Below are 16,118 nucleotides of genomic sequence, written 5' to 3' on the forward strand. Positions count from 1 at the left end.
AATTGGGGTCCGGTTAATTTTCGGTGTTTAACTTTGAATAGCCCGAATCAGGGGTGATTTTGGAGTGTTTTGGACAGCGTTTGTTGTATATTTTATTTAGGTTGTGGATTGGACGCATGTGGCGAGCGGGGCGGTGAGCGGGATAGCGTCGTTCAGAACAGGATCATTCAATTCTATACATTTTGTTCTTGCCGCTTGTAACCTGCGGTGGTAAGGCGGTGGTTTATGTGGCTCGGTCAATATGTGTAGAATTGTATGGATATGTTTGCGTTTGTTTAGTTAATTTGTACTTATGCCTGGTTTTCGACGTTATACGATTTTCTTTGTAGGATTAGTAATATACATAAAACAGGAGAAAAATGGAATACTTAAGAACGTCAGCTAATCGTGAAAGTGCAAAATTTTAAAGAGCCACTCTGGTTAACCCTACCTTACTCGGACGTATTCAAAAACCGAAGGAAATAGTCATTTTATATATATGGGATTTTAAACAGCGCCCTAAGGAATTTATACTATTTAGGGGGTTTAAATACACCTTACTTAAACCTTATTATTACACGTCTAACGCGACGGTCAAAATAACAAATAAGGAGCTTATCAAGACCATTCAAAATGGCGTCCCTCGTTAAGTTTAATGTCAGTACTTACAGTGTTCGCCGCACCGGATGAACGGATCTGAAATGGAGAGAAGCTGTTAGTATTTATTGCAACTGTACGAATATTAAACTAAATTAATAACTATAGCCGCTCAACCCGTTTTCGGCAAGAGAAAAGAGCGACAAATTAAAAAAAAAATTGACAATAATTAATAACAATAATAACTAGGTAACCGTAAGAGTTAAGAAGCTAGTTTCTTAGAGAAATTAATTTTATTTGTTTTAAAGAACTTCCCCTTAAACGGATTTCAATAAAAACACGGTGTATATACGCTATATATCTATCTGTGATAAACCTGATGTTTCTTAAAAAACGTTAGTTTTAATCCGACCCATGGCTAGAGCTAAAAGACGTTGGTATCTTAAATTTTGCATTAGGCCGTCTGTCATATTTGCTAGAGTATTGTAAGTTATGCAAAAGGAATTCCTTTTGCATTTCGTTCTTATGATGTTAGTGCGATCAAGATATAAAACCACATAATCCATACTAATATTAGACATGGGAAAGTGTGTGTGTCTGTTTGTTTGTCCGTCTTTCACGGCAAAACAGAGTGACGAATTGACGTGATTTTTTAAGTGGAGATATTTGTGGGGACGGAGAGTGCCATAGGCTACTTGTTGGCTCTTCCTAACGCGAGCGAAGCCAAAAGCAAAAGCTAGTATATAATAGTTCCTACAAATAGAACGTAAGTTACAGATGTTAGCGAATATATCAGTGTCAGGTCATTGTCAAGCTCGAGAGGCTACATTAGTAACATTCTTAAATCAGTATGAATCTCATTTGCACTTCAATATGGCAATGACGTACCCACTTGATGCAAAGGTTACAAAGTGATCTATCAAATACCATATCAAATTACACAAAATAAACCATATAAGAAGGGCATAAGGTATTTAAAGAGGTATGACAGTTTTTATACAAATACGGCGAGAAAAACACTTGGCACGTGTTTCAAAGACGACATTTTCAAGTGATTGCATTTAGCAAACAAAGGAATTGACGGAAATATCTGTCATAGTTACGACAAATGCGTAAAACTTGATGTAGTTTTTATTGTATGATTAATTGTTGTCTTAATATGATATTTTTTCGCATTGATATTAGCTAAAAGAATGCGCGTACAATATCTTCCGCTGAATATGTACAAGGGGTATAGACAAGTTGCCAATCGTCGACGCTCCATAGCGTATTGTAGTTGTCACTCTTTATCGCTCTTCCGTGGAAGTCGTAATCGATTGGCCACTTGTCTAAGCCCCCAGGTATGTTCGAAAAGATATTGTCATCATCATCCTCCTTGCGTCACGGCTCATGGGAGCCTGGGATCCGCTTTGACAACTAATCCCAAGATTTGGCGTAGGCTTTTAAGAAAGCGACTGCCATCTGACCTTTCAACCTGAAGGGTAAACTCGAAAAGATATTGTACCATACATAATATATTATGGAGAATTTCTACTAACCCCGCCAACCCGTTAGGCCAAGGAGGCTAAATGAAAATGACTTGGAAATATACCCAGGCGAATCATCATCATCATTCGCTTGCCTCTTCCATTTCTATCACCCGTCATCTCATTAACTTGTTTTCGTTTCACATCATCCTCACGTCAGTCCATCCACCTTTTCGAATATACCCAGACAAATAAAAAAAAACATTTTTGTACTAGATATTTGCAAATAAACTTATTAAAAATTCCGTAAAACGACACAGGAATATCCAAATAAATACCTTCATCAGTCATTGTCTGCACTGTAGCTATGCAATCAATGCAGTTGGCGAATAAACATTCGTTTTTAATTAAACATGGCGGCCAAATAAAATGTCTGTCAGCTCTGATTGTTAAAAATATTCGGAATTTATTAGTTTTCAATTCGACAAGTGTTTTTTTTTCAGAAGTAGCGACCAACCCCGGCTTCGCACGGGTATTAAGCATACACCGTGTTTTTTTGTTTAACTTTAAATTCGACACGCCGTTAGGTTCATTACCAGAAACAACTCGGTTTCAACGCTGAAAGTGAACGCAGCCGACGCGCGCGAAGGAGGGTAGATCGCGCGCTGTCTATGCAACTTTAACATCCACCCGCCTTCGTCAGTTTTCCGTGATCATGATGCATGCAACTGCGTCGAAATATCGGGAGCTCGACAAAAATCAAAAAGGTAATCACGGTCTATATCCCGGTCAATATAAGTCTAACTCGGTTTCACTTTTAATCAAATTCGGAGAAAAAATCTAAGGTCGCGTTACGGTGCGGTAATGTGTTACCTACTTTATATTTATCAAAGAGGATCGAGTATTATAGAGAGTTACTGTCAAAATAAAATGTGCAATCACAGTGCATAGACTGCCATCTCTCGACACAAGCTTAAAACTTTTGAACCTCAGTTTTGACAATTTGGCCCATATTCTTAGCTTGATATGCGTTAAAATGTCAAATATTAATATTGACGCCATCGAGCGTTCCCCAAAGGCGTAACGAGTTACATATCGTCACTACTTTTAAAAAAACTTGTATTTTCGTCTGTCAATGAAAAGAAAATTGTAGTAAGTATGTATGGAATGCATATAGACTTACTGCGTTTTAACTTTGAGGAACAGCGTGAGATACGAGATTTTTTAAAAGTAGTGACGATATGTCTGATATTTTTTAATTATTGTCTTTGATAGTCGTATCGTGCTGTGTGGCGGTAGATGTCACTAGGTGCAGTCGTAGACTGAAATACATACAGCGCCTTTTTATTATAGCTTAAATCTCAAGTTTTACTCAAGTTAACAATGAAGCGGAACATAAAGACAACTCCGCTAACTTTACACGAGTGTAATATGAAACGAGCTTCATTAAGGAAAATACGAGTAACAAGCAAAATTACTTTAATTAAAACATATGAAGAGTTAAAACAAGGTGAAGTGTAAAAAGTTGAGTTAGTTTCATGTTTGATTGAATAGTCACGTCATGCTCCACGGCAGCGCCACCTTAGCTTTGATGAACATAAACATATGGGAAAATATCTATATAAAGTCTATAAAATTCTAGACTAGTTAAAAAAATATCTATGTTTCTAGTTTCGTCGTGAGCTCTTATACATTGTGGCGCTGCTGTAGAGCATACTCCACAGCAGCGCCACCATAAAATATCAATTACTGCATATGGTACAGGCACGTATATGGCTTCAAATAATTCTATAACAATTCTATATTGACCTAGCTTACAAAATCCCTACTTTTATTTTGCAAGTAGGAAAGTACGATGCCACAAATCTTTTAAAACAAATAATTATCGCAGCGCCTTAATAAAAAATAAAGGCTAGCTAATAAAGGCTAATAAACACTAACAATTTTGCCGAGATTTTCAATAAGGCGCTGCGATAATTATTTCTTACAAAAGGTTTGTGGCATCGTATTTTCCTAAATGGTAAATAAAAGTAGGGATTTCGTAAGCAAGGTCAATATAGAATTGTTATAGAATTATTTGAAGCCATATACGTGCCTGTACCATATGCAGTAATTGATATTTTATGGTGGCGCTGCTGTGGAGTATGCTCTACAGCAGCGCCACAATGTATAAGAGCTCACGACGAAACTAGATACATAGAATTTTTTTTAACTAGTCTAGAATTTTATAGACTTTATATAGATATTTTTCCATATGTTTATGTTCATCAAAGCTAAGGTGGCGCTGCCGTGGAGCATGACGTGAATAGTCGTAGAGTATTCACTTTGGATAGTTTTTATGACATTTCAGTAAAAATCAGAAGAAATAAACTTTGAAACTTTAATAGGAATCAACAGAAAGTCTAAATTAAAGTATTCTTTTCCCCTCACTAGCTTGGAAAGATTTGTGTTTTATACTTTAATGCCAGCGAGTAAAACAGCAGTTCTCGAAAAGTTTGTACAAAAATTAAGGAAAAATTAAATTTGTTTTTATTATTCCTATTTTGTTACCTATTCCTATATTGTGTTTGCTCAGTTAAAGGCCGTCTGGGAGTCAAATGTGCTCACGCGTCGAATCAAGCTTTCCCTCTTCGAATCCATAGTGAAATCTGTGCTACTGTTTGGCTGCGAAACGTGGAGAGTGACAAAGGGCCTAACGAAAAAGCTCCAAGTATTCGTCAACAAGTCCCTGAGGTCGATCCTTCGCGTTTTCTGGCCAAACACTATCCGAAATCAAGACCTGTGGAGTATATGCCAGCAAACACCCATTGACGAGGAAATCGCGACACGAAAATGGAAATGGATTGGACACACTCTTCGGAGAGGGGGAAGAAATAATGCGAGCATTGCTTTCGACTGGAAACCGCAGAATGCAAGCCGTGGCCCCGGGCGCCCTGTTCACTCATGGAAGCGGTCCGTCGAAAATGAGCTACGAGCGGCTGGTCTGAGCTGGAGCGAGGCCACGAGGGTCGCTGAAGATAGAAAGGCGTGGCGCGAGCTTGTGAAGGCCCTTTGCACCTCTGGGGTGCCTTAGGACTACAACACTATTTTGTTACCAAGATTTTTTTGATGAATCGAGATTTTAGTAAGTTTTATTTCGTCATTAAGGTTCTAGTATCTATATTTTCTTAATTATAACAATTATCCTGTATATATCTTACGAAAGTCGACTTATATTACTAAATGTTGGTAACAAAATATGATCAATTAAAATTTGCTGACGTGGCTATGTACAAAGTTGCCGGGAACTGCACAAAAGCGCATTTTATCCACTAGTGGTCTAAGACCACTAGTGGTAGTCCTCGCTATAGTGAGGGAAAAGTTTTGTGTTACAGGGTGCAAATGTATTTTACTTCTCGTGTATTGAAAAACTCGCTAAGTTCAGGATTCTATTCTCGAACCACTCGCTTCGCTCGTGGTTCAACTATAGACTCCTTTCACTTGCTCGTTTTTCAATTCCACACTCGGCGTTAAAATACAACTTTGCTTCCTCGTATAACAATTAACTATTGCCACAGAATATATAATAGTACAAGTACAGAAGGCCCACTGCTTTGATGTTCCCGAAATGCCGCCTTTTTAAATACCTACAATATTCTTACAAAGAAACGAGCCGCACGTGCGCGGCGTCCGGTGATAGGGTTACTAATGGATCCATAGGAATGTTATACTATAATATACATTATTCAAGTCTTGGGTACTTTCTAGGTATATATACTGTATTTATATATTTTTGTAAAAGTTCCAACATCACAAGCCTTATTGGACTTTTCCTTGGGACTTAATCAATAGTAAATCTGTTTAAGAATGTCTTATGGAATTTATTTTATTCAATAATGTCTATTTAACTACGTATTATTACTCATATTAGCCATTCCACACGCGGACATATGTAGCTTAAAAAACCTCGCAACGTAAAATAACAATAGAAAGTGCGAACGTGCATTCCGTGAGAATGCGCGCTACCCCTGAGTAGGCCGCGAACTCGCGGCCGCCAGGATGTACTTGTAGCGCGGCAATAGAATCGCGGAGTGAGCCGCCCCTGCTATTGCATTGGAAAGAGACAACACGATTTCCCGTACCTGTGTCAAACTTTTTGTAGGAAGAGTCCGTTCTATAAATTAATATTATTATTTTATTAAGTGTTCGTAGGGCAACCGGCATTGTATTTGAGCACATTTCCCTACGGATGCTCGCAGATATACGCATACATCGAGAAAGTTCCCTGGTTCTAAAGGATTTATTTTACTAACTAGCTTTAGCCCGCGGCGCCTCGTTTCTTGTGAATGCACTTCCTAGTAATTTCAATAGATACGTAGGGCAAGAAATGAACATCCTTAGGGTGCTATTATATTGAGTCGTTCTAAATGAGTTCGCCAAATAAGAAAATATAAGGTTGCCATAGATATCTATAATACGGGCAACCCTATATTTGTTTGGCTTACGATCGAAAGTTTTAAAAGACATTATTCCGGAGCTGTAAGTTCTTCTTTTTGACCCATGACAGCGTCCACAAAACGTAAACTCGCGCGACTTAATGAAATTTTAAATTGAATCCTGTAATGATAGGTAAAAAAAATCAAGTACTTAAAAACAATATTTCGATTACTTTCAATAACAACACATGTTACATTTTTTGCGGATCTTCGTTTGTGAGTATTTTACGATATTCATTTATAACGCAGCATTTACTTATTATGTTATTTAGGTATCAATCATTTTTATTTTTAAAATAGTGCTGTGGCTGAGTCTGTTTAGAGAGACATTTCAGTAAGTTGATAGAAATCGTATATTTGTTTAATCACTTCCTTGTACATCCTAGGGCCTAATCGATTCAACCAATTCGTAAATAATCGCTAGATTTGGCAAACGATACGTCTTAGCCGCATCGCAACATACTTCAAAACAAATGTGTCAAAAATGTGAACTTAAAGTTCCGGGACAATATTTACGTTAGTTAATGAATAACCGACCAAATAACAGAATATTGTAGGACGATTAATTCTATCCTGGATTACGGAAAGTTTTCAAAACAAAGAAAAAAATTACAGATTTCTCCGCCAACACATCTTTGTACCTATTCCCCAAGTTTACTACATTGTACGCTACAAGTACATCCTGGCGGCCGCGAGTTCGCGGCCTACTCAGGGGTAGCGCGCATTCTCACGGAATGCACGTTCGCACTTTCTATTGTTATTTTACGTTGCGAGGTTTTTTAAGCTACATATGTCCGCGTGTGGAATGGCTAATATGAGTAATAATACGTAGTTAAATAGACATTATTGAATAAAATAAATTCCATAAGACATTCTTAAACAGATTTACTATTGATTAAGTCCCAAGGAAAAGTCCAATAAGGCTTGTGATGTTGGAACTTTTACAAAAATATATAAATACAGTATATATACCTAGAAAGTACCCAAGACTTGAATAATGTATATAATAGTATAACATTCCTATGGATCCATTAGTAACCCTATCACCGGACGCCGCGCACGTGCGGCTCGTTTCTTTGTAAGAATATTGTAGGTATTTAAAAAGGCGGCATTTCGGGAACATCAAAGCAGTGGGCCTTCTGTACTTGTACTATTATATATTCTGTGATAAAACGAAGTCCCAGCGATCATAAAATGGAAATAACATTCCCCTTCAAATACCTTATACCTATGTACTCGTATATAAGGTCCTAATTTATTAGATGCAGATATTTTTATAGCTGATAGTACTCGGTCTCTGGAGTATATTAAACCGTGAAACATTATAGCTTTTACGATGTTTTTTTGAAGAAAACGGAAAAACAAATTTGCTACGTAAAAACACCCTGTTTATGTGATTATTAAATGAAAACTCATTGAACAGATTCTAGTACCTCTTTTACGTACCACTTAACTGTAACTGGCCACTTCACGTCGATAAATTAAATACTTGATTGTCAATGTCATGTTATTTTCCGTTGGATTGTGTCGTTTGAAAATTGTGTATTGATAGAGAGGGTTGCCATTTCCAACAATTTTTGTAATTATTTATGATAATAAATGTTTTCTTTTGTTCATGCTTCTTTTTAAAAATAAATCTATTATTTGACAAGTTTTAACTCGACAGGCCCAATGACATGTGCAGTTTTCCCGCCGAACCTTTACGACATTTATAACAAACAATTGTTGACATGACAGACAGTGTTATTGTGACATGTGATAATGCACATGATGATTTTTTTTAGACGAAATTATAATTAATTTTTTTGTTAGGAAAATGAAATCAAAAAAGTTACATGAAAAGATTTCTTAATTTATATTTAATAGTTATTTGTTATACAAGGGGGCAAAGTTGTATTTTAACGCCGAGTGTGGAACTGAAAAACGAGCAAGTGAAAGGATTATATAGTTGAACCACGAGCGAAGCGAGTGGTTCGAGAATAGAATCCTGAACTTAGCAAGTTTTTTAATACACGAGAAGTAAAATACATTTGCACCCGTGTGTAACACAAAACTTTTCCCCTCACTATAGCGAGGAAACTACAACGCAAAAAAATGCGTTTATCACTGCTTCCAGTACTTCCACAGGTGGTAAATCATCTTCATTACTAAATTCACCTACTTTTATCAATTTTAAAGCAGTTAATTTGACTATATTCAAGGTCAAATTACTTTACCCACTAGTCGATAAATGCGTTTTTACCCGCTGGTATTAAAGGATAAAACACGCGTTTCCGAGCTAGTGAGGGGAAAAGTTAATTATTTTAATGTTAAGTATCATGTGTTAAAATATCTGCAACTAATAAATTAGGACCTTATATAACTTTGCTAAGACACTGCCATGCACGCTTTAACACGTTCACTGCGGAGCCGGATTTTGTGAACTCGCTCTCAGTGCGTTACAACCCATGAGAGTCCTGTATTGAGCTTTCTCTCTGTGCGGTACAAGTCAATTACAGCTTGTAAGGAGGGTTTCATATTTTACCTAAAATACCTTTACCAGATACACATTTGTTAAATTTTATTGAAACAATGTTTAGTCTAATAACTAATCTACATGGATGGTGCTAGCGAAACAGGGGTGTACGGCTAAGTTTGTCAGGCTCATTAGACTTCTGCACGACGGCATGCAGTGCTGTGTCAGCGTAAAGTAGACCAGGAAAAATAGCTTGACCTGGACATAATTCGATAACCGTAATTTTCTTTTTCTGTCGTATAAAGTATCATTAGTGATAGTTAAAATACAAATTATTAATCAAATTAGGGTTCTGATTCAATTTAAAAAAAAATAAAAACGAACTTTGAATACTTTTTGATTTTATAACTAAAGTATTAAATGTAATCCGGAAAAAGTGCTTGTATTATGTTGTGACACCTGCATTTCATATAAAAACATCTAATTTTTATAAATAATTCATACAGAACTATCATTTATAAAGAAGGTTTAGTAAGTTACACATTTTCAGGCGTATTTCACTAGAAAATATTGTTAACCGTAATCCTGCAATTTATTATGAATATAATATTACGTGTGTTGATAAATTATTAAAACTTATACCAATACTTTTGGCGCTTGTTCAAAATCTTAAATATTGATAATTTTAGGAAAGGAAAAATACCTAACTAAATTGAAAGATGGTAAATTTTGCCGTTAATATATTCTTAGTACTATACGAAATCAATTAAACAACAAATATGTAAGATTCATTACTTAATTGATATTTTTCTTACTTGCGCTTTAATATGAACGTTATTACCTGCAGAATAAGGTCGTGCACAGAGTAGGTATAGCTAGTATAGTAGTAGCGGGAACGGGCGGCGAGTCGTCAACACGTGTTTCGCTCGGCGATATCAAGGGCGCCGCGTTTTCAAAACGCTTCGATAACAAATATTTCACTGTCCAGTATAAGAGAGCTCCCTTATTACAAGTAACAAAAGTCATACAAATCAATTAGTCCGATAGGTCACGTTAAACTGGTCAAGTCGTTAGCTCAATAATAGTACCTATCGAGCTTGACGAGATGCTTTGATCACAAGTATCACAACAACGTAATATGTATGAAAGCTTGCGGCGCTTAAGACTGTATTCTTTCGAGTCGTGTGTAACGTATTTTGGCGAGGCAAATTTGAAGCACAGTGCGTGTCTGTCTCACTCACTCTTACGGTAAACCTAATGAACTGTTTCACTTTCAGAGGATTTTTGAAATAATTTGGGTAATGTGACATTGTCGCGGTGAGGTCTTTCCGGTACAAATTTATCGGTGGATCTTTTCGGATTTGTGGACGATGAGCCGATGCGATGTCGCTTCATTTTGAAGTGTCGACTCTCGCGAGGGAGTTCTTAGAGGACCGCGAGGAGCGCGTGTGACTGTTGAGTTTTTGAATGATTTGAAGTTTGTGAATGATTTTATTTTGTGTGTATTTGTGTGGGCATGAGGTGTTTGTGTTGCGAGAGTCAAATCAATAATATGAGTGGTACAAATTTTATTAGGGGGCCTCATGTGTGAGAAACTCAACACTCGAATGCTGCGTAACAATGCGAGCCGAAATCGCCTAATCGGAAGTGTCCGACTTGGTATCGACTAATCTATACACGTTGTAACATGAGAAACCAGAAATCAAAACCTGGTTTCTGGTATCTGGTACCCGGTAACCGGTATCCGGTATCCGGTATCCGGTATCCGGTATCCGGTATCCGGTATCCGGTATCCGGTATCCGGTATCCGGTATCCGGTATCCGGTATCCGGTATCCGGTATCCGGTAACCGGTAACCGGTATCCGGTAACCGGTAACCGGTATCCGGTATCCGGTAACCGGTATCCGGTAACCGGTATCCGGTAACCGGTATCCGGTAACCGGTAACCGGTATCCGGTATCCGGTAACCGTTAACCGGTAACCGGTAACCGGTGACAGGTCTCCGGTATTCGGTGACCGGTAACCGGTAACCAGTAACCAATGACCGTTAACCGGTATCCGGTAAACGGTGACCGGTAACCGGTAGACGGTAACCGGTATCCGGTAAACGGTAGACAGTAACCGGTAACCAGTATCCGATATACGGTATCCGATATCCGGTTTCCCGTGTTCGGTTTCCCGTTTCTGGTTTGGTTTTGGTTTTGGTTTTAGTTTTAGTTCTGTTAGTTTAAACAAAAACAAAACTGAAAACGAAAACGGAAACCGAAACGGGAATGGAAACGAAAACCGAAATCGAAACCGAAACCGACACCGAAACCTACACCAAAACCGACACCGAAACCAAGACCAAAACCGAAACGGAAAAAAATATTTAAGTTCCTAGAAGTAAAGAGTGACAGAGATAGCACTATAATCATTTAAGTTCCTGGTAGTAAAGAGTGACAGAGATAGCACTCATGTTAGTCAAACTCGTGGTATGTGCACTTCCCGCACACAGTAAAGAGTGACAGAGATAGCACTATAATCATTTAAGTTCCTGGTAGTAAAGAGTGACAGAGATAGCACTGTAATAATAAAATTTATGTTCTGGTAGTAAAGAGTGACAGAGATAGCACTATCATAATTAAAGTTCCTGGTAGTAAAGAGTGATAGAGATAGCACTCATGTTAGTCAAACTCGTGGTATGTGCACTTCCCGCACACAGTAAAGAGTGACAGAGATAGCACTATAATAATTTAAGGTCCTGGTAGTAAAGAGTGACAGAGATAGCACTATAACAATTTAAGTTCCTGATAGTAAAGAGTGACAGAGAATAGAGATAGCACTATAATAATTTAAGTTCCTGGTAGTAAAGAGTGACAGAGATAGCATTTTTGTTATTTAAATTTCTGTTAGTAAAGAGTGACAGAGATAGCACTATTGTTATTTAAATTTCTGTTAGTAAAGACGTAAAGAGTGACAGAGATATCACTCACGTTGGTCAAAGACGTGGTTTATGGACTACTATTTGGACCCCCCAATGTCACGCTTTTTTAATCCTTTAACATGGATTGTCACATTTAGTATGACGTAATATATGAATGACGCCTAAAGATTGAGAGAGACAGCAATATTGTTCTTCAAATTCGTGGTAATGAGAACAGGGTGCGTAGCCGAATGGCACAAACGCTCACGAAACGAAACGCTATACTAGTAGATATCTATCTCTATCGCTCTTGCGTATTGGCGCAACAGAGCCAGACTGCGTTTCGTTTTCGTTTCGCGTCGGAGAAATGGCATTCGGCTACGGGGCCTGAACAGAGACAGCACTATGTATCGCGCGGCCGCCGACTACGCAAGTCACCGCGTAATTATAATAACCGTTCGGCTCCTTTTTAGATCGTGTACAGTCAACAACACAGCTGGCAAGACAAAGTGCCAAAAATATGTATAGAGTATTTTATTTCCTGTACAAGTGTTGGTACTTGGTACATTAAGGTGTGTGTATACATATATTTGGCACTTTATCTGTATTCATAGCTGAGTTGCTGACTGTACCAATAACGATCAACTATGAACTTTTGTGGTTTGTTTTAAATAGTTCTATGCAGATATAGACAGGGGCGGCTCACTCCGCGATCCTTTCGCCGCGCTACAAGTACATGCCGGCGGCCGCGAGTTCGCGGCCCATTCAGTGGCGACGACCTTCGCGCGGCGCAATAGAATTCAATGTCGTCTGCACGCGTGCGGTCCGTTTGTTAATGTAGGTAAGAATTTAGAATGGCGGCGTTTTGTGAACATCAAAGGAGTGAGCCTTCTGTACTTGTACTATTATATATTCTGTGATATAGATTAGAATACCTATTCTATCGGTACTTTTTGTATAGGTTATTATAATAACTGGACAAAATAATTATAATCAGTGCCGGCGCACTCCGCGATCACGATTCTTTCGCCGAGCTACAAGGCCTTGATATATAGGATGTATTATTTTATCAGCAACAAAAATATGTGATGATATTGAATTAAGGCAAAACAAGACATATAAACGCTCTCCATTATTTCCTCCCTGGTTTATGAAGCTAGAACAATGATTTTTAACACATACGAAATTCGTACACTGAAATAAAGTGATGATACTATAAATATACTCGACATTCAAAGTCGATAATCTAGTGACGTGAGAAGTTATTGATATAACAGAATTTTGCACAAAATAGGCTCACCCTTTGATGTTGAAAATGCCGCCACTCTATAAAACAAACAGACCGCACACGAGCAGCCGACATTAAATTCTATTGCACGGCGCGAAGGTCGAAAGCCGCGCCCGCACCTGGGCGTAGGTAGCGAGATCGGGTGCACGTGCGCTTACCTTTGAAATCGCCGACACCACAGAATATATAATAGTACAAGTACAGAAGGCTCACTCCTTTGATGTTCACAAAACGCCGCCATTCTAAATTCTTACCTACATTAACAAACGGACCGCACGCGTGCAGACGACATTGAATTCTATTGCGCCGCGCGAAGGTCGTCGCCACTGAATGGGCCGCGAACTCGCGGCCGCCGGCATGTACTTGTAGCGTGGCGAAAGGATCGCGGAGTGAGCCGCCCCTGCCGACACGCAGGTGTCGCCGTTCGCCCTCTCTTTTCATTTATGTTTCTGTTTCAATCGGTTAGCCGTTTGCCGGCCGGCAATAAAGGTTGTTTTTTTAACCGACTTCAAAAAAAGTAGGAGGTTCTCAATTCGACTGAATGTTTTTTAGGGTTCCGTAGTCAACTAGGAATCCTTATAGTTTCCCCCTGTCTGTCTGTCTGTCCGTCCGTCCGCGGATAATCTCAGTAACCGTAAGCACTAGAAAGCTGAAATTTGGTACCAATGTATCAATCACGCCAACAAAGTGCAAAAATAAAAAAATGGAAAAAAATGTTTTATTAGGGTACCCCCCCTACATGTAAAGTGGGGGCTGATTTTCTTTTTCATTCCAACCCCAACGTATGATATATTGTTGGATAGGTATTTGAAAATGAATAAGGGTTTACTTTTACTAAGATCGTTTTTAGGGTTCCGTAGTCAACTAGGAACCCTTATAGTTTCGCCATGTCTGTCTGTCCGTCCGTCCGTCCGCGGATAATCTCAGTAACCGTTAGCACTAGAAAGCTGAAATTTGGTACCAATATGTATATCAATCACGCCAACAAAGTGCAAAAATAAAAAATGAAGAAATATTTTATTAGGGTACCCCCCCTACATGTAAAGTGGGGGCTGATATTTTTTTTCATTCTAACCCCAACATGTGATATATTGTTGGATAGGTATTTAAAAATGAATAAGGGTTTACTAAGATCGTTTTTTGATAATATTAATATTTTCGGAAATAATCGCTCCTAAAGAAAAAAAAGTGCGTCCCCCCTCTAACTTTTGAACCATATGTTTAAAAAATATGAAAAAAATCACAAAAGTAGAACTTTATAAAGACTTTCTAGGAAAATTGTTTTGAACTTGATAGGTTCAGTAGTTTTTGAGAAAAATACTGAAAACTACGGAACCCTACACTGAGCGTGGCCCGACACGCTCTTGGCCGGTTTTTGATCATATTAATATTTTCGGAAATAATCGCTCCTAAAGGAAAAAAAGTGCGTCCCCCCCCCCTCTATATTTTGAACCTTATGTTTAAAAAAATATGAAAAAAGATCAAAAAAGTAGAACTTTATAAAGACTTTCTAGGAAAATTGTTTTGAGAAAAATACGGAAAACTACGGAACCCTACACTGAGCGTGGACCGACACGCTCTTGGCCGGTTTTTTTGTATGTATGTTACTCGATATCTCCGAGAATCGTGGACCGATTTTCAAATTATTTTTTTTAATCGAACGGGTATAACCCCGAGATGGTCCTATTGGCACCAAGTCGGGGTCTGATGATGGGATCTTGGAGAAATCGAGGGAACTCTTCAAATGTTATAGGCACATGTAATGTTTTTAGTGTATTTTTAATAGGTACACCAATATTTACGATTGATGGTAAAAATTTTAATGTCGCTGAGCTGATGATGGAAGGTCAACTCCTCAATGGTTAGGAGTTAAAGGATAATTCTTTCACTACTGTACGTATATAATATCAATAGGAACCACTAAAATCAATAAATAAATAAATTTTTCTTTAATATAAAACCGCCTTCAAAAATAAGCGCGTTACAAAACACGGAGAAACTAAAACGCAAAAAATAATAAACCTTTGAATTCAGATTTCTTATCGTATTGCAATAATCTAAACATCCAAATTATAAACAAATCAATTATTTTTGGAGTCGGGGCCAGCCTGGGTATGGTTGGGTGGGGCAAACAGGCATGAGGGATAAGAAATCTGAATTCAAAGGTTTATTATTTGCATTTTTATTTGACATTTTATAAACTGTACGAAAAAGATCCGGATATTCATGCAACTTTTCCATGGTTTCGAAATATCTGTAATGTTCGGATAATTTTCGCATAGGGTGAACCCAATATCTCCTGTGCCTCTGCATATTGAGAATTTGCAGCAAGGCAAACGCATCTTCATCATCGGACGAGGAAGACGTTTCCGCAACGAAATCAGCCTGTATAATGACGCATCGAGCCGTGTTTCTGCCACGCCGCCGCCACGCCGCCTGGGGCGCGTCTTACGTCCTTCCTATACAAAATGTACTGAGGAGACGATTTTTGAATTACACTCAGGTGGCGTGGCGCGGTCGTCCGTTGCGCGCCCCGAGACACGCGACGCTCTGGTGTGGCCGGTACCTTACGTCCCTAACCTATTAACCGATCCGCCGCGGTGACGCGGCCGGTGCGCGGCGCGCTCTCCCAGGCCCGCGCCCCGCGCGCTCCCCCGCCCCGCGACAGCCGCTCTACGACAACTTTGCACCCTTTTAAATTACTGACATTTACAGTTTCTTAAGCGCGACCTTCACAGTATTAATTTTGATAAAATCATGATTATAGTACACAAAAACCTGGTCTTAAGCAAAAAAATCTCAGTTACAATTTATACCTACTGAGAAATTCATGTTTATTTAAGCGTTAAAAATATATGTTTAAGATCGGTGTTAAATGTCTATATATACTCAATACAATGCAAATTGATATATATATCATGGTCACCATTTTTACCTACCTAGATATTCACA

General features: G+C 38.4%; 1 protein-coding gene across 4 annotated transcripts in view; it reads right to left on the minus strand.

Moving 5' to 3' along the window:
• Positions 1 to 16,118, minus strand: part of LOC125230981 (Ig-like and fibronectin type-III domain-containing protein 1) — a 375,479-nt gene that overhangs the window by 220,551 nt on the left and 138,810 nt on the right. For 3 of the 4 annotated variants that reach the window (XM_048136305.1, XM_048136302.1, XM_048136303.1), the window contains exon 2: positions 649 to 675. The exons of the other annotated variant lie outside the window; for it this stretch is intronic. The gene's annotated coding sequence lies outside the window, so the exon portion shown is untranslated. The remainder of the gene's footprint in view (positions 1 to 648; positions 676 to 16,118) is intronic. 4 annotated transcript variants of the gene reach the window in all.

The sequence above is a fragment of the Leguminivora glycinivorella genome, chromosome 11 (assembly GCF_023078275.1).
Source record: "Leguminivora glycinivorella isolate SPB_JAAS2020 chromosome 11, LegGlyc_1.1, whole genome shotgun sequence".
NCBI lineage: Eukaryota > Metazoa > Arthropoda > Insecta > Lepidoptera > Tortricidae > Leguminivora > Leguminivora glycinivorella.